The following is a 27,873-nucleotide window of genomic DNA, read 5'->3' as shown; positions in this document are numbered from 1 at the left end:
TTCGAATCCTGCGCATCACGCTTGAAGAGGTCATAGCAATCCAGACCAGGTCAGCGCCTCCGTGGGAGCCAGGAGAGCGTTACAGGTACAATTTACAAAAGAGCTTCAGCCAACAATGTATCGTTCCTTTGGACAAAGGCTAGGTCAAGAAGAGTTTCTGTTTCCTCTTCCTTGACCCTTCTGGGCTGTGAGAAAAGTGGTGCTTGGCAGAGCCCGGCAAGGCTATTTTCGGGCCACAGGACCCAGAAGACTTTAGTTCACAGGATGACATGGGGTTTTTGAGTGCATGCATGCGCACACGGTCCATGCTGCTTGTTGGTGATTTTGGCATTTGCAGGCACGGGCCGGAGGGGAGCAGGACGGCGTACTGGAGGACACGGGCACAGGCGGTAAGGAGGAGTGGGCAGCAGAGCGGAAGGTGTGTAGGAAGAGTCTCTGCTCTCTCTCTCTCCCTTGTGGAGGCACGGCAGGCATCACAGAAACCACATGCTCACCGGCTCAATGCAGGAGCTAAATTGCCTGCGGTGGTGCCATCCACCCCCCGCCCCCAGGCCTCTGCTAAGTTCCCACTGGGCCTGTCTGTCAAGGGGGGTGGGGAATGGGAAATGTGACCACAGTGCTGGAGCATTAATTGTGTGGGGGACGCTACTTCCATACAATGAACACTAATGAGTGAAAGCTGTATGGGAAGCGCAGGACATTTTCCAGTCATGCTGTGGGTGTGAACTTTGAGTGTTCAGGGCTAGCTTTGTTTGTTGCTGCTTGCTCATGTCTGCTCATGGAAATGCATGCAGACCTCGTACTTAGTCTGAGTATACAAACTGTGAAAGCAACCTCTGGTGAACAGTATTAAGAAGTCCAGGGAAGGAGGGGGTATACTGTCAGTCTAAGTAACGACTAATGCCATGATTTGTTTTTCCTGTCTCATGTTAGTTGCTATTGCTTGTTCAGGAGTCTCCTGTATGCTATGTGCTTATGTTAGTCCCTCTTACTAGTGAATGAATGGTTTGGAAGTATAGGCACTAGGAGGACATATTCCTAATCAAGAAGAATGATGTTCTGTTGAGTAGGAGGGAGATCAGGATGCAAAGAAACCAAATTCTAAGAGTGTTCCTATCGTTGCTTATGTTTCATGTTTTTTTGTGCTTTTCCCTTTGGACACCTGTACCAATCCATTTCACAAACCCTAATCCTCTCTCCGGTTACCCTAAACACCCCCTTCCCTATCCACAACATCTCCCTAACCCTCTTCCCCCCATTGGTTGTCTTGAGGTTTCCTGTCAGTACAAATCAGGAGTTTGTGCCAACCAAGGTGGGAGGGGTCAACTACATTTGGCTTCCATGGTCAGGGAGGAGTTGCGAGATACTCCAGGGGTGTGACATGGGCTCGGGGTCTTGAGGAGTGTCCGGTGTTTTATCAGCCTCCCCGAAGCCTCAGGTACCTCGATCCATGAACTCCTTCCCAGCCTCTTCCTTTACCCTAGGGAATACTGCGCTCTAAAGCACCCCTTGTACAATTGTATCTCCCTTGTGGATTTGGAAGGGATCTTTTCCAAGATTGTGTAACAACTCTTTGATGTCATCCCTAAAGTCTGGATCTAAAACCCCATGCTAGTACACCAATCCCGAACCTCCATGCAAGTCCAGATTTGGGAGCTAATCTGATGTATTTGGGGGTGTAATCAGAATCAGATTTCACTTGGAGGAAATATCTCTTCCCTACTGCTGCATATGTCAAACCCAATAGAGCCCTTTGTGGCTACTGAAGGGTCTGACACTCTGGGACTTAGCTTCTCAAACTTTAGTGTTCCCCAACATGCATCGGTTGAGCCGCATCCCACACCTGACACCACTTGTGAAGGGATAATGAGTCAGACACAGAAAATTGGTTCATGTTTTTCAACAAAGTTTTATTAACTCAAAAGAAAGGGTGGGTTAATGCCTAAATTGCCATATTCTAAGGTGGGAGTTCCCTGCTAAAAGAAAAATGATAGTCTGCGTCGGAAAGTCCAAAGTAAAAACATCTGTCTGTGTCCAAAAACCTATACTTGCCCTCACAACTAACTGCATACAATGTCTAGGGATGTCGGCATAAAAAATGAATAGTGTGAAAAGTAAAGTTCAGAGCTTTGTCTAGATCTTTGGCTTGTAATCATCTCCCCTTCCCCAAGTTCAGAGTAGTTAATCAAACACAGGGGTTCCTTTCCCCAAGAGTTCACATCTTCCAGTACTTAAACAAAACAACACTTGACCTCAGAGACACAAAAATATCTTTGTACACCACAAGCTTCTTTATAGGTGTTTTCAGTGGCTTTTCCATTCATGGGCACCCAGTATAGGTGCAGTTGTCGGACCAACACGGTCCACCCATTACAGCTCACGCAACTTGTGACCTGTATGCTTGTACTTGTCTGTATTATGCCAATTACTGCTACCATGCCTGCATCTCTGTAACTAAGCTCATGCAAGTAACAGCGCCTCAATGCCCTTGGGCTGCTTGCGCGCTATATAAATAAATATAAATAAATAAAATAAACTGGTACCCTTCCTTGACTGCTTTTCCTTAAACTCCAGTCCACTGCTTCTTCTAAGCAGTGCGATTTGCCTCAGTCACATGTGTCACACTCAGCTGATACTGTATTGTGGTTTGCTTGACCACCTTACGCGTGTTACACCTTCTTATGTTTCTTTGGCTCTTGCCAATGCTTGTTTCCTTATATTATACAGGTCTTTGCACTTTTTTGGCTGTGGCCAATGTTGGATTTCTCATATGCTGCATGCAACTCTTTGTGCTCTCTTGGCTTTGCTAGCACTGGTTTCAGTTACTGCAGTCATTATTTAAATGTAGTTCAAAAACTTCCTTTCAATAAGACATACCATTTTTCTTTCACTCCTCTCAAGATGCCAGAGTGTTCCCAACTTGCTTTCAAAATAACGTACTTTAATTTCATTTGGTATTAAAAAATGCCTTGCTTTGACTTTCATAACAATGCGTGTTTTTCATTTAGTTTAATGTCCGTAGCCTTATTTCTATCATAGCCTGCCAGCCCGGTGTTCCCCCTTACTGGTTTCACTCACCGGTCAGTCTTATGGCTCCTTCCGAGGTCCTCAGCCACCACAGGTTTCTGTTTCTCCATGTGGTCCCTAACGTCTTCTCCAAGTGGTGGTCTTGTGGCTCGCACACACCCAGCAGTGTTTCCTTGGCAAAGCTGGACTCACACAACTGTTTACCTCAGACCGGCCGACCTCCTTCTCGCGGCTTGCCACCGGCCTCCTGCGTCCTGTACCTTCGCTTCCCACTGCATACACTCTGCACTTTTCCACAGGTCTCAAGCTCTTCTCCTGCCACTCTGCCACACCCGAGAGGTCTGCCTGCACACAACAATTTGTGGACGTTCTCCCACAGCTGACGGTGCTTCCACAGCTGACTCCATTTCTTTCACGCTTCTAGCTTTTAAAGCTTCCATCTCCATTTCCTGCTAAATAAGACCGCTCACCAGCAAAGCGGTAGTCCTGCTTTGCTCTTGTTCTCCTCCTCCTCATCCCAGTACTTAGCTGGGGTTGACAAATATGTGTTTTCACAAAGTGAGGATGTGTTGCTCTTGCTGTCCTCTTCTTCATCCCAGTACCATACTGATACAATTGGGGGATACTTTAGGGGAGTCACAGAAAGGAGGCTGACAAAAGCCCATAAAGGTTTGAGGGAAGGGTTTGTGGTGAAAGGGAAATGGGGGAAAGGGAAATGGGGGATACCATGTCTCTCCTAAGGACGTCTTCTCCCCACTCCCCAAGTCTCCCCCACCCAGGTAATCCTCCCTCGCATATCCACCCCCAGGGTCCGGATCCAAAATCGATGGCCTTTCCATGGCCACCTGAGAAGAGGATACCCGGGGAAAAGAAGTGAGGATGCCCTCAGGTTCCTCAGAGTCCGCATTCTCCTTCCTTGCGGATTCCCAATCCGTGCTCAGCATTCTCTAGTCCTTCTTCCCATTTATGATTAAACAAATGGTTACTTGGTTGAATATTCCCCCGCTGAAGACTAGAGCATTCCTCTTTGTTCCACGGGGTGTTCTTCATGTCTCCGAACCTTCTCCTCATCTCAGTGTCCATCAGACAAGCCTCCCTAAGGCAGTCTCTCTTCTTCTTCATCACAGTATTTTTCAGACAATTCTACCTGAGGTAATCTAAGTTCTTCTTTGTCTCAGTATTTAACTTTGTGGCCCTAATATATACATTAGTTGGTTAGGGATGATCCTGGGGGGAATGCAGTATGGAGGTGTGTGGGGTGTTGGGTGAGGAATGTTAAGCCGCATTCTTCCTAGATGGTCGTCCTTGTCCGAAGAGGGGGAGTCTCTCCCCATGAGATCGCCCTGCTGTGTAGCACCCCCAGGGGACTGTCAGGTAGCGGCCTCGCCTCTCTGGTCCCATGGAAAGGGGCTGCCTCTTTGTCATGGTTGGTACCCCTGATGACTCTTCACTTCACTGCCCCCAGGTTAGAGCGGGACTGCAGCATCCAAACATGGCCCTACGGGCCCCTAGGAACGGGTGGAAGAACACCTGGTCCCAGTCCTGGCGCCTTTGGCGCCAGGTTCATTACAATCCAACATGGAGGGCTACACCACAGCCTTGTTCCCCAACAGCACCATGCAGACTAGTGTTTTGGGTGTGGTTGGGTCCTTGGGTGTGGCTGGCTATATAAGCCACCCCCCGGTCGAAAATCACGCTTTGCGTTATTCTGCATCTCTGCAGCATAACGCTCACTGTGTCCAGCTCTGCTTACCTGAATTCCAGTCCCGAATCCAACCGCCGATCTACAAGGAAAAGAAGCAGATCAAGGAGAAGAATAACTGCACTTACCTGCAAGCAAGCCATAAGATCTTGAACCCCATTCAAGCAGTACGCTCGATCATCACTCCGGGAGCCCACGGCAGCCTGCAACATCGGAAAAGGAGAAAACACAGAGGCAGCAGGTTAGCATCATTCACGCTCACCCCAGCCAGATGTTAGCGCTCGCGCGCTAGAACTTACCTGCCATCTTCGCCAGTCTCCATACTCTGGGCTCTACATCCAATCTTCGATGAGCGAAATCGGCTCCTGGCTCCGTTCCACAAACTGCAACTGCGGAGATAAAAGAGACACAGTACATTAGTTGGGCATAAAGTGAACACTGGGAAAAGAACATCAAAAAGAAGAACAAACACGGAAGGGGAGGACAGAGACAGAAGAGAAGTGTAATACAATGAACAGAGAAAGGATAATTCTCACCTTAAGACAGCAAAGCAAGAGTCGGAGTCACAGCCGGTCTGGACTCAATGCACAGGCCTGTGGACCAGTGTAGCAAGTAGGTCCATTCGTCGCCTGCATCCACAACGGTGCCCCTGCATAGAAAAGCAGGACAGAGAGTTCACCACTCATAAACAAAGGTGAGAGCTAACCCTGAGGGAGGGGCTTGTGAGCAGAGGCTGGTGTGGGTCACATCAAGAACAATTCCTAACTGCTTCCCTCACCCCCCATAGGAGCTGTCTCCCCAAGGTTGACCATTGACCAGAGTGACCTCAGAAGCAGTGCAGCCACACCCCGCATCGTTTCATGCCCCCGTGGAGACCAGGTGAGTGTAACAGAACGCAAAGCCTCAACCAATTCTCCACCTGGGGGTCATGGAGACATCGGACACCGGCCAACTAGCCCAGTTATTAGGGGAACTACGGGCCGAGGTGCACGCGGCTCGACAAGAAACCAACGCTCTCATGAGAGAGCTGATAGTGAATAAGGACCTCACAGAGGAGCTAGCCAGGCAATTACTGCAGACGCAAGCTGGTCAAGCCCCATTACCCAGAGGTGTGCCATCAGTCACAGCTCTGTCAGTTACCCCAGAGCAAGTAGTCCTTCCTGGGGCAGTTCCTTTGGCTTCACCTGAGCGTTTCACAGGGGACCCGAAATGATACGCAGTGTTCATGAACTAGTGCCGCCTCCAATTCCTCTGTAGACCAGGAGCATTTCCTAATGACCAGAAAAGAGTCGCCTTTGTGTTATCATACTTGGGTGGAAGTGCTGCGGACTGGTCGGTGCCACCGGTTAACCGGGATGACCCTCTCCTATGGGATTTTGGAGGATTTCAATGGGAAATGGAGAAACTGTTCGCCCGACACACCCAGGGCCATGCCCTGGACAACAAGCTTCTATCGCTTTGCCAACGCAGTCAGGATTTGCTAACCTATATCGCTACCTTCAACAGACTAGTCATTGAAACTGGGTGGCCTGAAGAGAAGCTTACCACACTATTCCATCGGGGCCTGCGTGGAGAGCTAAAAGACATTTTAGCCCTGGTAGTAAACCCCCCACGAGACTGTGCTGAGTTCATCGACCTGGTAGTACAATTAGACCACAGGCTGCTGGATCGTAAGACTGATCGAGCCCGATTGGAGGGCCGCACTATGTACGTACGCCCAAAGGAGAACACCTCACGGCCTTTGGAGAACCCTGCTGAGCCTATGCAAATCAGTGGGGTACGGAGCCCATTAACCAAGACCAAAAGAGACAAACGAAGGCAACAGCAGTTATGCTTGTACTATGGGAATCCAGGCCACTTCCTCCGGAAATGTCTGGTGAAACCACCCAGGAGAACAGTCACAGCTACAGACAGAAAGGATACAGAACGAGAGTCGGAAAACTCCCAAGGCCGGCAGGCGTAGAGGTCCGTTTGTTGAGCAAAAAGAAGGAACCACAGACCTCGCACCTAGTCGTGCCAGTGATCTTGATCAACCACCAACAACCGTCCAGGATGCATGCTGTTGAGGCATATGTAGACAGCAGAGCAGTTGGTAACTACATAGACCAAGATTTGGCAACTAGAATGGGTCTTCCCGTTCATCAAAAGAAGACATTGGAAAGGGTCACCACTGTTGACGGCACGGAAATATCTTCAGGTCCTGTGACGCACTGTACGACAGAAGTGACTCTTCTATGTCAAGATGGCCATCGGGAAGCTATTGTATTCGATCTCATCAAGGCCCCTCGGTTTTGGGTGATCCTGGGGATACCATGGTTGGAGACTCATAACCCCCATATTGACTGGCGTACGAAAAGTCTGACCTTCTCTGATGATTGTGCTCACACGTGCGACAAAGTAGAAGCATCTCTGGCGGCGCAGAAAGGGGCGGTGCTACTGGGTCTAACAAATACTCTACCAAGGGAATATCAAGACTACCAAGACTTCTTTCGGAAGGAGCAAGCCGATACATTACCCCCCCCCCCCATAGGCCTTATGACTTCCAAATTGATCTCGTACCTGGGGCGTAGATTCTGTGTAGCCGAATATATGCCCTCACTGAACTGGAGAACATCCTAACAGTCGCTAACTGACCACTGCAATTGTGTTGTGCCTGATGGTCGCTAACTGACCACTGCAATTGTGTTGTGCCTGATGGTCGCTAACTGACCACTGCAATTGTGTTGTGCCTGATGGTCGCTAACTGACCACTGCAATTGTGTTGTGCCTTATGGTCGCTAACTGACCACGGCAACTGTGTTGTGCCTTATGGTCGCTAACTGACCACGGCAACTGTGTTGTGCCTTATGGTCGCTAACTGACCACTGCAATTGTGTTGTGCCTTATGGTCACTAACAGACTACTGTTATTGTGTAAGTGTCATATGGTCGCCCTCGCATTCCTTACCAGACCACGCGCACTTAGACTCTACTAGGTCAACATGCCCCCCACCAACAGTCTAACTACTGCAAAATCACCACTGTACTCTTTCAGTACCCTACTTACCAGACTGCTGCCTACCCTTCTCTTCCTTATACTGCACTCTGGCTGCACTGCACTATACCATACCACCACCTCTACCTACCACTCTTACTTGCATCACACCTCAACTATGCCATCCCACGCTCACCACACCAACCCTTATCTTAACAACCCAGCCCTCTGGATCCAGCACTTCGCCACCAGACCTTTACCTAACCTACCCTGCTCTATCTCCTTGAGAAATGCTAGACTTGGCTCGCGTCTTACCCACGCTTCCCATCACTTAGCTCACCGCATCAAACTGCCTCTCCCTTTGTCACCACCCACACTTTCACCTAATCTACCACCATCGTCCAACTCCCCTAACTTAAACAATATCAAAGGCGCGCTAATCAACGCCAGATCACTCCCGGCTCACGCCCTAGAAGTAGCTGACTTGATCCTCAACCTTGACCTCGACTTTATAGCAATCACTGAAACCTGGCTCCACCCAGCTTCAGGTCCTCTTCTCTCCCTCGCTATCCCTCCTGACTACAACATTATCAGACACGACCGTAACTCCATCCAATCTAAAGGAGGTGGCATCGCCATCATCCACAAAAACGCTCTGAACTTCCACCTCTCAGCCACACATCACTCCTCCACTCTGGAAGCACTGACAGCTAAACTAGCTGTCACACCCAACCATTCTATCACCCTCCATCTACTCTACCGGCCACCCGGCCCACTATCCACCTTCGCGGAGGACCTCTCCAACATCTTCACACACAACACCAAAGCTATCTCCCAGGTCATGATACTGGGGGATTTCAACTTAGGCCTCCACGACCCCAAGGACACTGCTGCTTCGTCTATTGACAACATCCTCACTAATGCTGGATTCACTCAGTTCCTAAACCAACCCACCCACAACAAGGGCAGAACCCTTGACTGGCTAGCCGCCCTCAACTGTCCCATCAACATCACCTCTAACCAACAGTGCGCTTGGACAGACCACAACTTAATTACATTCAATATTGAGTCCAAACCTATCAGCCTCCTTCACAACATTGCCCCGGCTATGGCCACCCGTAACAAACGCAACATTACCTGCGATAGACTCCTCCCCCTCCTCCTTCCAGCTCTCAATGTTCAGGATCCCTCATGCTCTGACCCTACGGCCCTGGTTGACACATTCAACCGGGCCATGCTTACAGCCTTAGACACCATTGCACCCTCGAAACTGAGAAAATCTAAACCTCGAGCCCACCTAAACTCTTGGTTTACACCCCATCTCAGAGCACTACGCAAAGATAAACGAATTGCAGAATCCCACTGGAGAAGCAATCACTCTCTAGCTAACAAATCACGCGTACTCCTGGCCACCCTTAACTACAAGGAAGCTATATTCCAGGCAAAAAAAGACACATATAACAAACGCATCGAACAAGCCAAATCTAACACCAAAGAATTGTTTAAAATCCTAAAAGAACTTGAAACTCCTGTTACTCCACCTGACACCTGTACCAAAGATAGCACCTGGTGCTCCAAAATCCAAGAAGCTCTCCTAGGTAAGATTGCCACTCTCCAAATTAAAATCAACAACAAACAATCTAGCCTTCAATCCAACCCGCTACAGATCCCTATACCTACCATAAACCTCTCTATCACAGACTCTCTGACTCCTTTTAGCTTCTCTCCACTCTCCATTCTCGAAGTGGAAAAGATTATCACTAGCCTTAAACCGTCCAATTGTCAGGGTGACCTTTGTCCTGCACCTATTATTAAGGAAGCTGCTCACGACCTAGCACCATTCATCACTACGCTCATCAACTCCTCCTTTAGCTCTGGGATTGTACCGGACAATCTTAAGGATGCATGGGTCATCCCGCTTCTGAAAAAACCTACCCTGGATCCCAGCATACCCACAAACTACAGACCAATTACCACTGTACCTTTTTTACTAAAAATCCTTGACCGCGCGGCCTACCTACAAATTCAGGAATACCTTGAATCAAATAAACTTCTGGGACTCAGGCAATCAGGGTTCCGGCCTCGCCATGGCACTGAGACCGCCCTTATCGATTTAAAAACGCAGATCGAAGATCTCAAAGACAAAGGCAAACTGGCGTTATTACTTCTCCTGGACCTCTCTGCTGCTTTTGATCTTGTCAATCATAAAATTCTCTGCCATCACCTCAAATCAGCCGCACATTTCTCAGAAAATGCCGCCACTTGGATCAGATCCTTCCTGGATAATAGATCAATGCGCGTGTTCTCCCCACTTGCGGCCGCACCACCCGCTCCGGTCTCTTGTGGTGTGCCTCAAGGGTCCTGTGTCTCGCCCACGTTATATAACGTGTTTACCAAACCCCTTTTTGATATTTTGGACCATTTGGGCGTCACGTATACCAATTACGCTGACGACACACAGATACTAATCCCCATCACAGGAGACTACACAACTGACTCCCTTGCCATCAACGCCATCTACCAGGTCATCCAAGCGTGGATGGCCCAACACGGCCTCTGCCTAAATGATGAAAAGACAGAGCTCCTCATTCTTGGTTCACCACAAAAACTCACTAAACTTGACCCTGCCTTCAAGTCTTTCACCATTGATGGGAACACCATCACGATCGCTAAGGACACGAAAACCCTAGGGATCTATATCGACTCAACCCTATCCTTGACTAGACAATCCAACGCAGTCTCATCTGCTGCAGCGTATACTTGCAAGCTCATCACCGCTTGTCGCCCGTTCCTAACCACTGCCAACTGCGTAACCTTGGCCAGGACCCTTGTACTATCCAAGGTCGACTACTGTAATGCCCTCTATCTAGGTACAAATCTCCGCAACTTAAACAAGCTACAAATTGTCCAAAACAATGCGATCAGAGCGGCCCTTAACATTCCTAGGCGCCAGCATATAGCTGACACCAGGCGCAACCTGCACTGGCTCTCTATCCCACATCGCATCTCCTTGAAGTCCCTGGCTCTCACACACAAATGCCTCCACAACCAAGCCCCTCGCTACCTGGCAAACAGATTCTCTTTCCACAATTCCACCAGACCTCGCAGAGCGGCCCAAGCCAACTGCCTTGACATCCCGCGTTTTAATCTCCAAAGATCCGGTGGAACCAGCTTCCCCATCCTGGCAGCCAAACTTTGGAACTCACTCCCCAATGACCTTAGAGCAGAACCTTCCTTCCTGAAATTCAAATACCTTACAAAAGCTTGGCTATCCGCCCAAGACTGCTAACACCAGCTTACTGCCCTACTTGCACTTTGACCTACTTTGCATCCCTTATTAACTATCCTGTAAATCGCTGCCTTATCGATATTCGTTTGAATGTATATTTTGTAAATTTTGTAAATCTTCCTGTAATAATTCCTGTAATACTCTGTCACATTGCCTTGTCATGCTTTCATCTTGTTGTAACTAAGTTAAGCGCCCGGTTGCCCCTGGGCCTGGTGCGCTATAGAAATAAATAAAATACAAAATACAAATACATCCACCTGAAGATATACTTGGACCAATATGTGGCAAATGGTTTTATCCGTCCATCCAAATCCCCAACAGCGTCGCCCCTCTTCTTCGTGCCCAAGAAGATGAGGGACCTGAGGACCTGCATTGACTATCAGGCATTAAATCAGGTGACAGTAAAAAATCGATACCATCTGCCTCTGATTCCGGAACTATTAGACAAAGTCAAAGACGCCCAAACCTACACTAAACTGGACCTCAAGGGGGCATACCATCTCGCACGCGTGAAAAAGGAAGATGAATGGAAAACCACCTTTCGTACCAAATACGACCTGTACGAGTACCAGGTTATGCCATTTGGGCTTTGCAATGCACCGGCGGCGTTCCAGTTTATTATGAATGACGTACTGCGTGAGCTAATCGATGTTTGTGTATTAGTTTACATCGATGACATTCTGGTGTACTCGGCCTCCAAGCAGGACCATGTTAAGCATGTCTGCGCCGACCTTGAAAAACTCCACTCATAAACCCGCCCTTGAAAAACTCCACTCATAAACCCAAGGTGAGAGCTAACCCTGAGGGAGGGGCTTGTGAGCAGAGGGCGGTGGGGGGTCACACCAAGAACAATTCCTAACTGCTTCCCTCGCACCCCATAGGAGCAGTCTCCCCAAGGTTGACCATTGACCAGAATGACCTCAGAAGCAGTGCAGCCATGCCCAGCATCGTTTGGCGCCCCTGCGGAGACCAGGTGATCGTAACACTATTAGGGAGAAGTGACGACATCTAAGGCTTCATCACAACTATACCTAATCATCTTGGAATCAAGTTTTGGATTTAAACCCTTCAAGAAGATTTCATTGGACATCTGTTGGGGGAATTGCTCTCTTCAAAGTCCTCTGCCAGTGAGGTGAAGACTGAGTATCCAACGTAGATGTGAGCTCTGTCCCCTAGCCATCCCCAGGGACCATTGGGGATGACCTGCTGCTCGGACAAGACATGCCTCTTTGCCAGCCACATCATTACCCAGGACTTCATTGTATTGTAGGACACCTGCAGTTGTGGACCAGCCACCCTAGTGTTTGGGAGAACACTAGCCTGGAACTCACAGCAACTGGATTCCTGGCAGGATCAAGTTAGCCAGGAATCCAGTGTTCTACAATCTAACTACTTTGAATCATGATTGGAGCCCGATTCAACACCTTCGAACCTACAGGACCCTCTAAAGCTGCCTTTGGCTCTCTAGCATCTCGTACCGCTTTGCTGCATGTTCAAAAAAGTTCCCAGCTGCACTGTGCCAGCTGAGCATCACTACCTCAGTTCAAACCAGAATATCTTAGTTGCAGCTGAAATCTTCGAACCGCCAGCACCTTCGTGCCAATCTTCCTCAACAGATGACCATGTCCTGGGGGACTCCATCGAACAGCGATCTTCAAACGCTGCCTCAAATTGCTGGAATCTGTGCAACCATTCACCAGAATCCTCTATGTCACCTGCACGGTCAAACTGACACTCATAGCCCGCACAATCTGCACCTAATCAATCATCTTTTCGAACCACAACGTACTTCTGCCTTGGCCATGCCGACACCCGGTCTCCACCTGGGACCACGCAGCTGCTGCACTCAAACTGTCATGCTTCCTCGTTCCTGGCGACTATCTGATCGTATTTCTCTTTGGAAACGCCTTTGGGTGGTTTCCCATACCAAGATGGTGCCTACGCGCTTGAATCGCATGATGGGATCATCACGCGTGCATGCCTCCAGTAGTCCGGCTACCCGGAAATAAGAAGCCACCAGGTTTTACTTTCCCCTGCATTGCAATCATTTTTCATTGCTGTACGCTAGTTCCTTGCCTGGAAATTCTGTGCCTGCGTTAGCTAATTTCCCCCTTTTCTTGGATTCCTTGTTCACTCTTCAGTTTCCAGTGCCGCCTCCCCATGGGGCTGTAGGCGTTCCTCTCACTCTCGGGTTCACCCGTCTCTGCTTTTCCGCTCTGCCTTTCCTCGCCGGACTCTTACGGCTGCCTTTGCATTCCCCCGCTCTCCCTCACCTGTGCTCCATGGCTTGTTCCGCTCGGCTGGCTGTCTTCTTGCCGGCGTCGGACCTGACTGTTATTTGTTTTCCCGCCTGGCTTTCGCACTCTCCCGAGTGTCCTTGTCTTGCTACTTACCAGAGCTGACTGAGAAGTGGAGATCCCTGCCTCTCTCTCTGACGGTCTTCCCCTGTTACTAAGTGTATCTTGGGGGGGTCAGAGTTCCTTTCTAGAGATACTGGGATTCTGGAACCTCCCACTGTATATTCTGGAGTTTGGAGACCACCACCTCACATTCTGGAGATCGGAGATTACAGTACTCTACACTAGGAAGCAATTTGGACAGAAAAACTCACTTGGAAGACTTATTTTCATCTTTGTTTTTGTTTTCCCCCTCAAGGGTTTTTATCCCCTGGGACCTGGCTTTCTTGCTGGCCACGGTGCCCACCTGTATTTAGCTCTTGGCTTGCACAGTGGCTCTCTGGAAGGACAGGCCTTACCTCTTCGCTACCAAGGATACCAAGACTAAAGAGTTGAAAGGGCTGACACAGACACAAACTCTCCGACCCAACAAGCCTGTACCAACCGAACCACTTCAACGCCAGCTCGTATCTCACTGAGCCCATCACCTGTCCAGCTCGAATAAAAGCTCCTTGCTGGCTCTCCACTCTAAGCACCAGGACATTACTCGCTGAATCCCTCTCGGCTGTTATCAAACAATTCGATCCCACTAAACGTCAAAACCGCTGCCTTGCCGAACCAAATGCTGGAATATCATAGTCACTGCTTCATACCCATACCCGATCTAGATGCAAACTGCTGGAGTGTCACTCATTGATCCTAACCAGCAGGTGTACTCATCTCGAACTGATTTTACTTTGAACCAATCCTGGTACACATTCCGACCTGCATCACTTGAGTGGCACCTGTAAACTTCTGAGCTCCCATAATTGACCTAGCTCGATGCCCACTCTAGACTTGGATCAACTACGATGCAAAATTCTCAAACTTGGGTCAACTCGCTTGCACAACAGTTTGAAATCTGGTTTGATGCTATTACACCACCAAAAACTTGCTGTACATTGGCATGCCAGGCAATTCTTGACCCTGCGGTCAACCAGTGAGTCCAAAAAGGGGAACCATACATGACGACGTAGTTGTCTCTTTGTTTTGTCCGCTTCTCAGTGTCCTTCGTGCGCTGTTTTAATAACCTCCGCCCTGAGCGTCGCAGGGATGATTAACCGGCACCCTCTCAGTAGGATGGTGTGATTTTTCACGTCCAATTTGGTGTGTATTTTTGCCAGCCTCTCCGGTTCTTCTCTGCACACCCCCAGGTGGTTTAAAAACGCACGTCGGTAGTCATTACACTGATGGCCAGCACCATGGAGGGGTCCGCCGCGGATGAAGCTGCAACCGTTTTGAGAAACAGTGCTGGGGCAGTGAGTTTGCAGTAACATAATTGATATATTCGATGTTGCCTGCTCGGGTGGTCGGAGTGCCCCCTGGATGACGAGACAGGAAGTCAGCTGGATTCTTGTCTCCTCCCAGCCTGTGGACGATGTCATAATCATATTATTGCAGCCTAATGCCCCATCTCTCGATCCTGGGCAACATCTTCGGGCATGGATTCCCGAAAAGGGACACACCACCTGGTGGTCTGTAATTAGTGTGAATTTCTTTCCAATAATGAAGTTATGGAAGGGTTTGCAGGCCCAGATGGCCGCCAGGCTCTCCTTCTCAGCCTGCGGGTATGCAGATTCGGGAGCAGACAGAGCTCTGCTGGCATAGGCGACAATGTGCCTGGGATGAGTATCGGCACCGCTCGCCTGTGCCAGGATGGCCCCACATCCTACAAGGCTGGCATCCCCTATGATTTCTGTGTGCCAGTTAGGGTTGAAGTAATTCAGGTGGTGTGTTTCTGCCAGGGCTCGCTTGATGGAATCAAAGGCTTCCTGGCAGGCTGGGGACCAGATGAATGTCTACCCCTTTTGCAGAAGTCTCTTAATTGGCTCAGTGATGGATGCGTGGTGCGGGATATAGTGTGTGCAGTACCTGGCCATTCCCAGGAATGATCGGCTGCCCGCTACTCGCAGAGGGTCCCGTAAGTTGGTGATGGTCCTGACTTTGTCGGGGTCAGGTGTCATGACGTTGGCAGAAAAAATGTGGCCAAAGAACTTCAGCTTAGTTTTGGTGAAACGACATTTTTTGATGTTGAGCATCAAACCAGCATTCTGTACCGCTGTGCATGTTGCCAGTAGCGCTGCGTTGCGTTCCTCACGTGATGTTCCGAACACGAGAATGTCTTTGCTGTAGTTCAGCGAGCCCTTGATGGGTCTGATAATCTGTTTTATGGCCTCCTGGAAAATTTCGGCAGCGGATGAGATTCCAAAGTTTAGACATCTGTATCGAAATAGGCCTTCATGGGTTGCAAATGTTGTAATGCCCCTGGATTCGGGGTGCAATTCCAACTGGTGATACCCATGAATAAAATCAAGTTTCGTGAACATCACTGATTTGTTGAGCTGTGCTATCATGGCTTCTATGCACAGTCCATGGTGGTGCTTTCTTTGTATTGCAGTGTTTGCCATCCTCATGTCCACACATAAGCGTAGTCATCCACCTTCCTTGGTCACGATGACCAGGGGCAACACTGATGGGGCCAGGCCCATAGCTGGCTCGATGATACTATCCTTGAGTAGTTGGTCCAGCTCTCTGGAGACTGCCTCTTGGAGATGGAAACCTACCCTTCTGGGGTGCTGGGGGACGTGCCTCACTGACGGGTCGATGTGCAGGTTAACAGGGGCTCTTTTGAGCTTTCCCAGTCCCATGCAAAGCTGTGGGAATCTCGCTAGGACCTCTTCCTTGGTGATGAGGTTATGGCGTGTGAAAGCGTTGATCGTGCACACCGTACTTTTACTTTCACATACCCCTGCAGACGAGTGGATCACATCTCCTTCTCGTAAGGGGATGCCGATGAGACCTCCACATGACGCTGTATGGTAGCTGAGGAGGCACCAGCCTTTCGTCGGGCTCCTGATAACATGGATGGTGGTGTCCACTGTCAAACCCTTGTGCATGAGTTGGCGTTTGAAATGTCCGATGGCATGGAGGGGTGATGTTGCTCCCCATTGAAAAATTCTTGATTACGTCTTCTCTAGTGTCGGCCTCTCTGGGATTTGCAGATACTCTTGCTCTCCCATGATGTTAACTGTGGCACCAGAGTCTACCAGGAAACAGAATTGCCTCTTCCCAATCTTAACTGACATTCTCTGTGCTTCTCTCACCTCCCTGTCGTCCTGGATGATGTGGTCATATCTTGAAATGATTGATTGTAGCTGGCGCTTCCCTGATATGGTGTGACCTGTTGTGTATCCTCATTGTCCTGATAATCATGAGGGGGCTCATCATATGCATCCACCAGTTGGGAGGGCTGGTCATAGTAGCTGTAGTCATGTCTATAGTCAGGTGGGTTGTATTCTTCTACCGCTCTGACGAATCGCTGTTGGCCTGGGTGGCTGAACCTGCTCTGGTATGTTGGGGCCTGTGGTGGCCGTCGGTACAACCTGTTTGGTGGTTGTGGGTTCATTCTCGGGGTATGGAACGGTCTCCCTTCCCTGCAGACGGATTGGAAGTGGCCTTCCCTCCTGTAGTTGGCAGACCTTTGCGAGAGTGGTCTAGGCCCAGGTTGGTTGGTCATCTTGCACAATGTAGTCCCTCTCTCGCCTGGTCGCTAGGTCATTGGCTGGATTGCGGCGATTAGTTCAGTGTTGTCCTGCTTCATGATGGGTGTGCCGGTCATGGAGGCTGCTTGAGCGTCGACCCTCTCAAAAATTCTCACTAGCTCGCTTACTTTGTCAATCGAGAGGTGCTTCTTCAGCGGTTGCTCCCTGAGGGCAGGTGACGGGCGACCCTCTATAACCCATAGACGTATTGCCTCGTCTAGGGAGAATGTGTGGAATTGATAGTGGGTACCTTTAACCCTAAGGCGGGTGATGAATTTGTCGACAGACTCTTCTGTCCTCTGCGAGCATTGGTTGAACCTATATCTCTCGTAGTCTTGGTCGGTTCAATTACATGTTTTTTGTTCAGGGTGTTGATTAGCGAGGGGAAATCAGGTTTGTCCGCTGGCAGAATCTTCTTAACAATGGTTTTTATCTCACTACCGACCAGGTTGATGAACATATCTTGTAGGTTGGGTGATGTCTACTCCACAGCTGCCTTCACAAAGTGGTTAAAGTCATCCATCCACTCAACCCAGCTTGGGCCTTTGTCTGCTTGGGGGTCATGGTGAACGGGAGTGGCATGTGTAGCAAAACTGTCCTGGACCTGGGTGCATGTGGCGGGGTACTTGGGTTGCTCATGGTAGCTGGTGAGGCTGTCTATGTGGGAGGCCCTGGTGTGGTAGATGTATGCTCAATCCACGTAGGCCTTCCCTTTCTGTGCGGAGGTGTGAGGCGGCAGTGAAGCGCGTGGCCTCGATCTGGGGGCCACTCACTTATTCCAGCTAGTCAGTGTGCGTAGGCCTGTTGGAGCCCAACATGCCTTGTGTGCTGATGACTATTCCCCCTGAGAGGCTGCTCAGGATTGTCCTACTTTGTGTTTGTTGTTTTTGCTTTCATTGACTTTCCCCACACGTGCCCCCTTGCATTGGTGGGGATTTGGGGCACGCTTATAGAAAATGTCTCTGCTCTGGGCAGCCGGCATGTGGGTGTGCGGCTGAAGGCGGGGCGTCGGTGAAGGAGGCAAAGAAAACATTGTGGGGGCCACCAACCTTGTGCATGTGCTGTTCTGTAGCACGTGGCACTCTCGACGTGGGCATGCTGGTGAAAAGAGCAGAGCCGCTGGCAGATTGCCACGCGGCCTGCACGAGAAGTGACTCCTGGAACGTTGGATGGAGAGGTTGCCAGGACTGCTGCGGTCCTCACGCCCGGGATTGAGCATAGGCAAAGCACAGCAGGATCACCAGCACACGTGGAATAGATACGCGGAATGCATATCTACCTTGGTAAGAGGTGCAGCGTAGTGGAATCACCAGCCGGCAGCAGGAGGACGGTGCAGTGGGATCACCAGCCAGGGGGAATGAGCTCTGGCCCGCTGGAGACGGCGTCATCGCCAGTTGTTGCCCGGATGGGCAGTGTAAAATAAAGGACACAGCACCAGAGATCAGGATACGTCTTTCTTTATTAACTGTAAACTCGTAACTGACGTTCCCCCTAAACTCCTCCCTTTCCTCCCACATTCTTCTCTCCTCCCACCAGTCCTACCTCTCTCCCTTAAAGCGGCTGAGACGTGGAACAACAACCTGTTCAAAAAAGACACTGAGAAGGAACCCCGCTGAAATCTGGCAAAGCACCAAGAAGCAATCAAGTTGTGCTGTAAAAGATTTATAAATAAATAAACATTACTATTTGGGGCTTGGTGTATTAATAAATATGATTAGCACCCTGGGCGGGCACCAGAGCCAATCAGCTGGCTTGCATCACAGGCTGAATCCCATGATCCAATCCTGCTTTCGGAGCAAGTCTGTAGCTGCGAGTGCCCACCGTGCCATTTTCCCCCACATCCCGCTCCTGCCCCGTCCCTAACACTCCCTCTTGTCTCCGTCCCTGCACCACTCACCCTCCCCACCCCACTTATCTTATTCCTCTGGTGGCGCCACCACCACCACGCCCAGGTCCGCAGTGGAAATGGAAGATAGGCTTTCCATAGGGCACCTCCTTCCAATATTTCATTGTGGCCATCTTAGGTGAGGGCATCCTGTACATTTAAACAAATAAATTGCTATCAGCACCCAGAGTTTTCGGATTAGAAACCCAGGATGCTAATAGCAATAACACGTGATCCAGACCCCTGTGCCTGGTCCTATAACTTGAACCCAGGGCCGTTACCACCTGATCCGGAGTGACGGATCGGCTGTTATTGCTATAATAATACAAATTATCATAGTTCATACAGCGCTTAACGATGGATTCCTCTCGCTTGGTTCAGGGATTAGTCTGTTTATATTTGGGGCTCCGTACATAATATTTGGAAATACGGTGCTGTGCTCTGGTCGCATTTCAAATTTAGGTTACCGATCCTGCAACCCTCACCTTGGCCAATGCCCTTGTCATGTCCAGACTGGACTATTGCAACGCCTTATACTCAGGTGCAAATAAGTCGGTCACTGACAAACTCCAGAGATTACAAAATAACGCTCTTAGAGCAGCTCTGAACATCCCACGCAGAGAGCATATCTCCAAACACCGGACAGAAGCCCACTGGCTAAAGATAAAGGACAGAATCCTCCTTAAAACTATTTCCCTCACTTCTAAATGCCTCAACAATCAAGCACCCCCCTACCTAGAGGAAAGAATCAATTGGAGACCCTCTAACCGACTGACGAGATCTGCCAACACCTTCCTACTGGAAGTCCCTAGATTCAAACTTACCACAGCGGGCGGAGCGAGCTTCCCAGTTAGAGCTGCACAATCATGGAATACACTCCCATCCGACCTTAGACGCCCTTTACCTTACACAAGATTCAGATCCTACGCTCTCAAATGGCTGCACAACAACGACATGCAACGATCCTCATCCTAGCGGAAACGTTACAACCTGTTAAGATGTTATTCTTATGCGCTTAACCCTTGTTATTCTATATGTATTGTATCACCTTGTACCACCTATTGTAAGCGACCACTGTTTTTCTGTAATAGCCTGTGTCAGGCATTGTAACTAAGTTTCGAGTCCTCTTGTATTGTTGCGCCCAGATGCCCACGGGCTTGGAGCGCATTACCAAATAAATAAACAAACAAACAAACAAACAAACAAACAATCAACCCTGACTCGTTTGTGGTACACTGGAACTAAACCATTGCATATAAGCAGAAACCATTTTGAGTACATCTAAAATGCCATAATCGAAGTCAGAAAATCAAGTACCATTGCGGTTATCTAGTCTTTCATCATTCTGTGGTTGCTCAGTTGAACACCATCAAGTTGGCGTATAATACCAGTCACTTGTGCTGTGCAGAGTCCTATGGGTTGTCATCTTAACTGTGTGTAGCAAGTAAAAAGTGCTGCATTCCACGCTTGCTACCTCCAGACATGTGTGACACTTTCAGCCAAGCTTACTTTTGAACCAACAGAACTCTTCCTGCTGGGATGTGTAGACCATTCTTGTCATTTCCCCGTTTGTCGTCATGCAAAAGAGAGCACAGGAAGTTGTATGTTAAGTTTGCAACATATTTCAGAATAGACATTCTTCATAACGTTTCGCACTTCTCTGCCACGAACAGAACATTGGCTGTACTTGTTTGTTGGTGTTGCGTTTCAGTTGCAGGGTGGTGGGCCAGCATGCTATGTGCTGTACTGTGCTCATCTCTCCATGTCACCCGCCTACAGGGCGAGTAGCGACGCCTCTTGCTAATGGCCTTCGTCGAGTGTTTGTCTGTGAGGTGCAGTGGGTCAGAGGGGGATGTTTGCTCACTGCTTAATGCATGTCTGCCAAGCCACCGCTAAAGACCAAGAGACAAATCACGTGTGAACCCGAGCACCACACCCTGGGGTGATGTGTATTTGTCTATGCTATTGATGTCCCTAACTCAATTATCAGGGGTACACCGACTTTACAAATGAATAGGCGCAGACTTCCTGCAAGACAGAGGGCCCTAAAATGCATGCTTTTCTCTGGAAGTTTGTGTGTATGTGTGAGATGTGCATGAAATCAGCCTGGTGTGACGCAGAGTTTCACCAATGGCAACTTCAACTCTTGCTACTGACCTCGGCTGCGCCCGGGGGCCAGTTTCGGATGCTTTGCCGCCCCGGATTCCAAACGCACTGTGATTGGCAGATAATCTGATCAGCAAATATTAGAAGCTGGCAGAGCTGTGGGGCACTCGTGTTTACTTTCCATCCAATGAGCAATGCTGACACCTTCCCCAGCACCCGAAATCTTTCTAGCCGCGAACTACTACTGTTTTGTTATTAACGAGCAACCAGATTAAGAGTTTGGAAAAACACATGTTAAAATTCTTTGCCAAGAGAAAGTACTTGTTTCAGAAACATTTCCTGTCGGTGCCTTTCAATCTTCAGAAGACACCTATCTGACGGAGATGGAGGAGGAAAAGCCACTGGAGAATGTGGACTTTTGCGTTTTAATATGTGCTTGAAAGAAATCCCAAGCAAGGTATCTAAACAAAGGGGGTGAAATCCATCACGCACTTGACAACGCACTGAAAGTGAACTGTAGGGCCAATTACAAAGAAGTTACACTGACTGCGATTTACACCTAACTTGCAGAGTTACTCAGTGTCCTTAGTGTCTATACACTCTCATCACCTTCAACACTTGGGGCCGGATGTACAAATCATTTTTTTCAATGAGATTGTGCCATTGTAAAACGCTTTTGTAACTCAGGCCCCTGCCCTGAGGGACGGGAGGGTAGGGCTGCAAAGCAAGACAACCCAGAGCAATGCAGGTTCGAATCCTTGTCCCGTGCGTTATACAATATTAAATAAAGAGCGTTATACAATATTAAATAAATAGATCTTGCTGATGCATAAAATTAATGTAGATGCTAGTTGGATTTTAAAACAAAAATGGTATGCCGTGTTGCAGAATAAGAAAACGATGTACAGTCTTTTATAATGGTATTGTAGGCTGCCATGTTTTATACATTTATATTTGAAATTAACTTCATTGATGTTTTTGTTGAGACGCGTCTCATTCAGGTTACATATATGGGTTTATGTAATCCCAAAATTGGTGCCTTGCGTCCCTAAAGCCTGCGGGTAGTGTATTTGGATATCATTGACATACTCACAACAATAAGTAAAATGTCTGTGTAATTTGTATGCACTGAATCATTTTCCTTATCACTGTCCAGGCCCAGGTCAGCACAGCAGAGCGTGCCCACTTTGGGTCAGGAGGGATCTGTGGAGTTTCATGTCTGCAGCCATTAGAGTTGGCAGTGGGGGAGGGATGAGCACCAAGGGGGATTCTGTGAGTAAATGTGGGTTTGGGATTAGCCTGCGATGAGTGGTGGGTACTACAAATGGCTACAAATTGAGGTAGTTGATAACGTCTAAAGAATACAATGGCGCACAATAGGAACGAAACCGATCTCTTCCAGACCCTAGGCTGCATTATGTATATTATTGTCATATATGTTGATACTGAAAGGAGTGTTGTTGGATTGGAGATGTAAAGAAGAACCACACACGCGGAATAAATTGAGGATAGGTCGAGGATGACCGATGTGTCCTATCCTTGTGAGTAGCTCTTGGAGTTATAAAAATAATAATTTAGCATTTATATAGTGCTATGAACCCTCAGGTATCTGAACTCTGCTTATTATTACCCATGGTGTGTGGTGCTCATTTATCGAAGTCGGAAGGTGCTCATTTATCGACCTCGAAGGATGAAAGGCGGAGTTTGGCTTTTCATTTGAACCTGTGTTAGCAGACTCTGCACAGATGTCCAAGCAAGTGCTCTACTTGCTGTGCTCTCAGATCGGCTTTTAAGGGCTTGTTAAAGAGGTGCATTGTGTGCAGAGTTGATCGTCTGGAAGGAAATCAGCCCATCCATATGAAGTGCAAAGTCTATGAAACGCATAAAGACACGCAGATAATGAAAATCGCCCAAAGAGATGCTGATAAGATAGCTCAGCGGGTTGAGCGCTTGCTGCTGCGATCTGAGCGCGATCTGCAGGTCGCAGGTTGGAATCCCGGCAAGGCCAACTCAGCCTTTCATCCTTCCGAGGTCGATAAATGAGCACCAATTTTGGTTGGGTGATATTGTATGTAAATATGTGCTCTGTAAAGCGCTTTGGATTAAGGCGCTATATAAATAACACATCATTATCATTATATATGTACATACAAACATACAAGGGAAGACAAGGAACGAAAGAAAATATGCCGCCAGATTAGAGGTAAGTATCAATGTAGCTAAACTGGTTAAATAGTTGCGCAACTTGCTATCAGTGTCCAATCCCTACCGGACTGACACACCCCTCCATCCTTTTGAGGTCGATTAATTGGGTAACATTAGGTTAGGGAATAATAACACCTGTTAGTACCAAGGTACAATCAGCTAGCTGTGTGGTCTAAATAAATGGTAAAAATATTATTAAGCTATATGATTAGGTAGGTGGGAGCAATGGTAAGTGGAAGCACGGCAAGATAGTTTTAGGCAGGTACAGTGAGTCCACATATTGGGCCTGATTTACAAAAAAGCTTTGAGTCTGCGCAAAGTAGTTAACACGGGAAAGAACATTGCGCAGATGAAAAGAATAGCGCTAGAAGCCGATTCATTAAATTAAAGGCATGCAGAAACCTGCAGCGCAAAGAATAACGAGTAGCGCCCAGAACGCCCACAACACAACCCAATTACAAACAGAACCTAGCGGTGTCAAACAACCTTTGCGGACCCAAGGAAGAAAGTAAATCAAGGATTACTTACCAGCAATCACCATTGCTCCCACTCCACCACTGTAACCGACAAGCCCTGGTATCAGCACCCCACTAAACTGCACCTCTGCCCCCAACATGAAGGCAGAACCCACATACCCAAACACATGATACCCTTGGGTTTGGACGTTACATACATTTTATATACATAAATAAACTGCGCCCGCCCCCTACATGAAGGCAGCACATATGTACCTCCACTAAACTGTGCCCCCTCTAACTGAAGGCAGCACCCACGTAGCTCTACTAAACAGCGCCTCGGCCGCCTAACTGAAGGCAGCACCCACATACCTTCACTAAACCGCGCCCCGGCCCACTAACCTAAGGCAGCACAAACATCCCTCTCTCGTCCTAGTAGCCCCACTGATCTGCACCTTAACCCCCTAACCTAAGGAAACGCCCACAGGTCGACCCTCGTCCCCGAAACCCCACTGAACTGTGCCCCAACCCCTAACTTAAGGCAGCACCCACAAGTCCGCCCTCGTCCCAGTGCCCCCACTAAACTGTGCCCCCGATCCGCATCAATCTGCGTCTCACTCACACAATACTTGCACCAACAAGGTGCCACATCACAATCAAGCACCCCAAACACACATCACCCCAACGCCCACACTTACTCATGCAGTGCAAAGTACTGACACCAGGAGGTGGATGAAATGTGACATGTCTGACAGAACATCAATTGAACCATGCTGCTTACAGATGTCCATGATGAATCCCCAGACCACCTAAGTACCCACATACACACACATATAATTTGGCCACAACATTATGCCCCTGATTCATGGAATTATTTGCGTGTAAAACAGGGATTTGCGTGCCATTCTTCCTGCAAATCCCTATTTGACGAATGGGGATTTATGGGCAGAATGGCATGCAAATCCCCATTTTACACGCAAATAACTCCATGAATCAGGGCCTATGTGAAGAAGGTATGGTATCAAAAGCAGACACTGTCACAATGGATGCAAGTTTCAAAAACCTTTATTGTCGTCCCGGGAGGATAGCTCAGCGGCAATGTGTTCGCCTAGGAAGCAAGACAACATGAAGCAAAACAGGTTCAATCCCCGGGTCCGCGCTTAGAAAACTCTGGGTATTTAAGCGTGTTATAAATACGCAACTAAGCCAAAAAAAAAACCTATTCCTGTAATGGCGCCTTGTGGGCTGTGTGAGCGCTTTAAAAATGCAAAAATAAATAAATAAAATTTAACTCAAAGGGGTTTCGAAACTGCCTATCTTGGCCTATCTCTACAATGGGTGTAATGTCGACCATTAAAATAAACAAAATAGACCACATCAGCTATACTAAAACTAACCTTGCCCTCCTTCTCAAAATGACAAAATGTGTTAAGAGAATACAAAAGAATAGTGTCTCCAAAACGAAATGGCAGAATGGCTTCAGCATGAACTCCCTTCCCCAGGTTCAACCCCACAGGGCCTAGAGAGTCTCTTAAAAAACAAAGGATGGGTGGATGGCACAATTCTTATCAGTCTTGCACACTTTGTCTTACTGGTACAACTCAACAGTTCAAATTCCATCTTCTAGTAGTTCAATCACTTCCTTAAGGCTTTGCCCGCCTTGCCATCAATATTCAATTTGCATTTTACTTTCTCAATTTCTCACACTTCTGCATATGCTTCCCTCTGCCGGGCTCAAGCCTGGCTCACTTCCACTTTATCACATAGTTCTGCAAGGGGCTCCCCTCAGCCGGGCTCCAGCCTGTCTCTTCTTCGTGTGGCGGTTCCCTTCCCCACAGTTTATCGAAAGTATCCTTTCACTGTCGAAGACTTTCGAAACTGCAAGGAATTCACATAAACCTCTGCGTAACCACTTAAACCTTTCCTACATCAATACTTCAGTTCACAATCTTCTTTTGCAGCACCAATGCCTCTTGGTACTTGTAGTTATTATAGGCTGAGTAGTGTGGGTTCACTTTGCTTCTCTTACCAGATCCCTACCTAAGTAATAAATCACAGACAACTTATGTGTATGGAAAAGTTGTAGGCCGTAGGTTTTTTATTTTCTTACAGAAAATACAACACAACAAAATAATTACACTGCCATATGCTTTTGGGCACCTTGTGTCCATTCCCGAAGTTGCCCAAGGCTCCTCCTGAGTCCTTGTTATCCCTGGGCCTTCGTTCCTGGGCACATGCCGCCTACGACATATCTTGGGCCGTGTACCGAAAGAATACTCGGCGTTCCTTCTTCTGCCTGCTCCTTCGTTTCTTGGACCGTGTACCGAAAGAGTACTCGGCGTTCTTACTTTCTTACTTCTTTTTGGACCGTGTACCGAAAGAGTACTCGGCATACCTGCTCCTGCCTGCACCCTTCTTCTTCCGTTATTCTTGTAGGGTGGGTTGGGTGGTAAACGTTTTTCCTTCCCCTTATCCAGGCACTAAGAGCCTACCCGAGAGAGGTGAGCTCTTACCTGGTTTGTGCTGCCTCTCCTTTTCCAGGCTTACTTATACACCCCCAGCCTTTTGTTCCTTCTTGGGGGCGGCTGGGTTACCCCCCTGAACCCTTGCTGTTACATTTCGCACCTTCCCAGGTGCTGTTTCCTGCCCTTCCTGGGCTTTTGTTTCTTGTGGCGCCGTTCGGATGCCCCTCCCTACACTTTCGCGCCGTTTTCCCCCACCCCGCGCCTAAACTCCCAGACCCTCTATCGTCCCACCTTTCATGCGGCCCGGGGCCTGGGTCATTCTCTTTAGCTTGCCTGCTTGGACTTTTCCAAAGCTCTTATAAATTTGCCCTCTTGGCGCATTCACAGTTCATATATTTCACTTTCCTCTTATTCAACTTTCTTTATCGCAGTTACTTTCTCCTTTGATCTCCGCTGCAATATCTTTCAAAACTCATAACATTTCAAAGAGAATTTTGAATGTGCCACTTTGCGTTGCAGGACCACTCCGTTACTTTGTATTCTTTCCTTTCATTAATTGTTCTCTTCATTTGCATTTTATCAACACATACGTAATCTTCAACTTTCTCATTACAGTCACTTTCCCTTTCACATCAACCAGACTTTTGTTCCCTTCGATAACTCACTGGTCGTGTAAATGAGATTTCTTTAATCTTTTTCCTGCAGCTCAAGGCCATTTCCAATGCCTCCTCTGATCTTTCCCAATTCTGCTGTTCACCCGGGAGGGTCACAGGGCGCTCCCTGGCAACTTGAAGGTTTCTTTCCTCCGCTCGCTCGGCTTTGCTCTTCGAATGCTCACAGCTTCCCAAACCATGGAAATCTTGCCTGGCTTTCTCTTCATCCTCCCAGTGGCTGATTATACCGTTGGCCTTGCAACTTCCACAGCCTGGTTTGCATCAGCCACAGAAGAGCTGTTCCTTCTCATACCCAGCCTCGGTCAAAGTGTGCTTGTATGTGTCACCTTTTATCTTCACAGGGAGTGTTAATACTTGGCAGGTGCACCTGGTTAAAGCTATGTGCCTGACTCTGCCTGGCCTCATTACAGGGACAGGCCAATGCAAGTCAGGGGAGGGGATCTTTCTGGTCTCATTCAGGGAGTCAGGGAGATACCATGTCTCACCATCAGGTGCTTCGCCACCACTCACCGAGGTCCCCCTACCCAGGTGATCCTCCCACGCTTGTTCACTGTGGAGCACTTACCTTCCTCAACTCCTCTGTTCTGCTAATCAAAACATCACAGCAGCTTCAATATTGTCCCTCGATAGCCAGGTGACAGTCCACATGTGAGGTGTGTAGCCCAGTGAATCAGAGTGAGACCACATCCCTCCCATCATCCCCAATGCCAATAAGCAATACCCATACATGAAGTGTGAGCACATCCACCATGGACAAGCAAGTTCCAAAGGGCCACCCAAACAACCGTGGAAGCAAACAACCGTGGAAGCATAAAGGAGCACAACCTCCAAAAAGCATAAATCATGAGAAGTGAAAAGGCAGAGGTGAATGAGCTGCACACAAATACCTCAAACATTCCTGCTCCGTGGAACATCTGGCTAGGCACCAAAACAAATCAGTATCCATCCTCAATGAGAAACCCAAAATGTAATCATAAAACATACCTTCCATCTATAAATTTCGCCCCACCTCGCCACCATTATACACAAAATCCAAAACATACTCAGTCAACATTGATACACCAACAACAATGCCCCTGCACCATAAATGCCATCAGGCAACAAACCCTTGCCAC

The sequence above is a fragment of the Ambystoma mexicanum genome, chromosome 11, assembly GCF_040938575.1.
Source record: "Ambystoma mexicanum isolate Mex_15411 chromosome 11, UKY_AmexF1_1, whole genome shotgun sequence".
NCBI lineage: Eukaryota > Metazoa > Chordata > Amphibia > Caudata > Ambystomatidae > Ambystoma > Ambystoma mexicanum.
The sequence above is the reverse complement of the archived record's forward strand: the minus strand, read 5'-3'. Positions refer to the sequence as shown.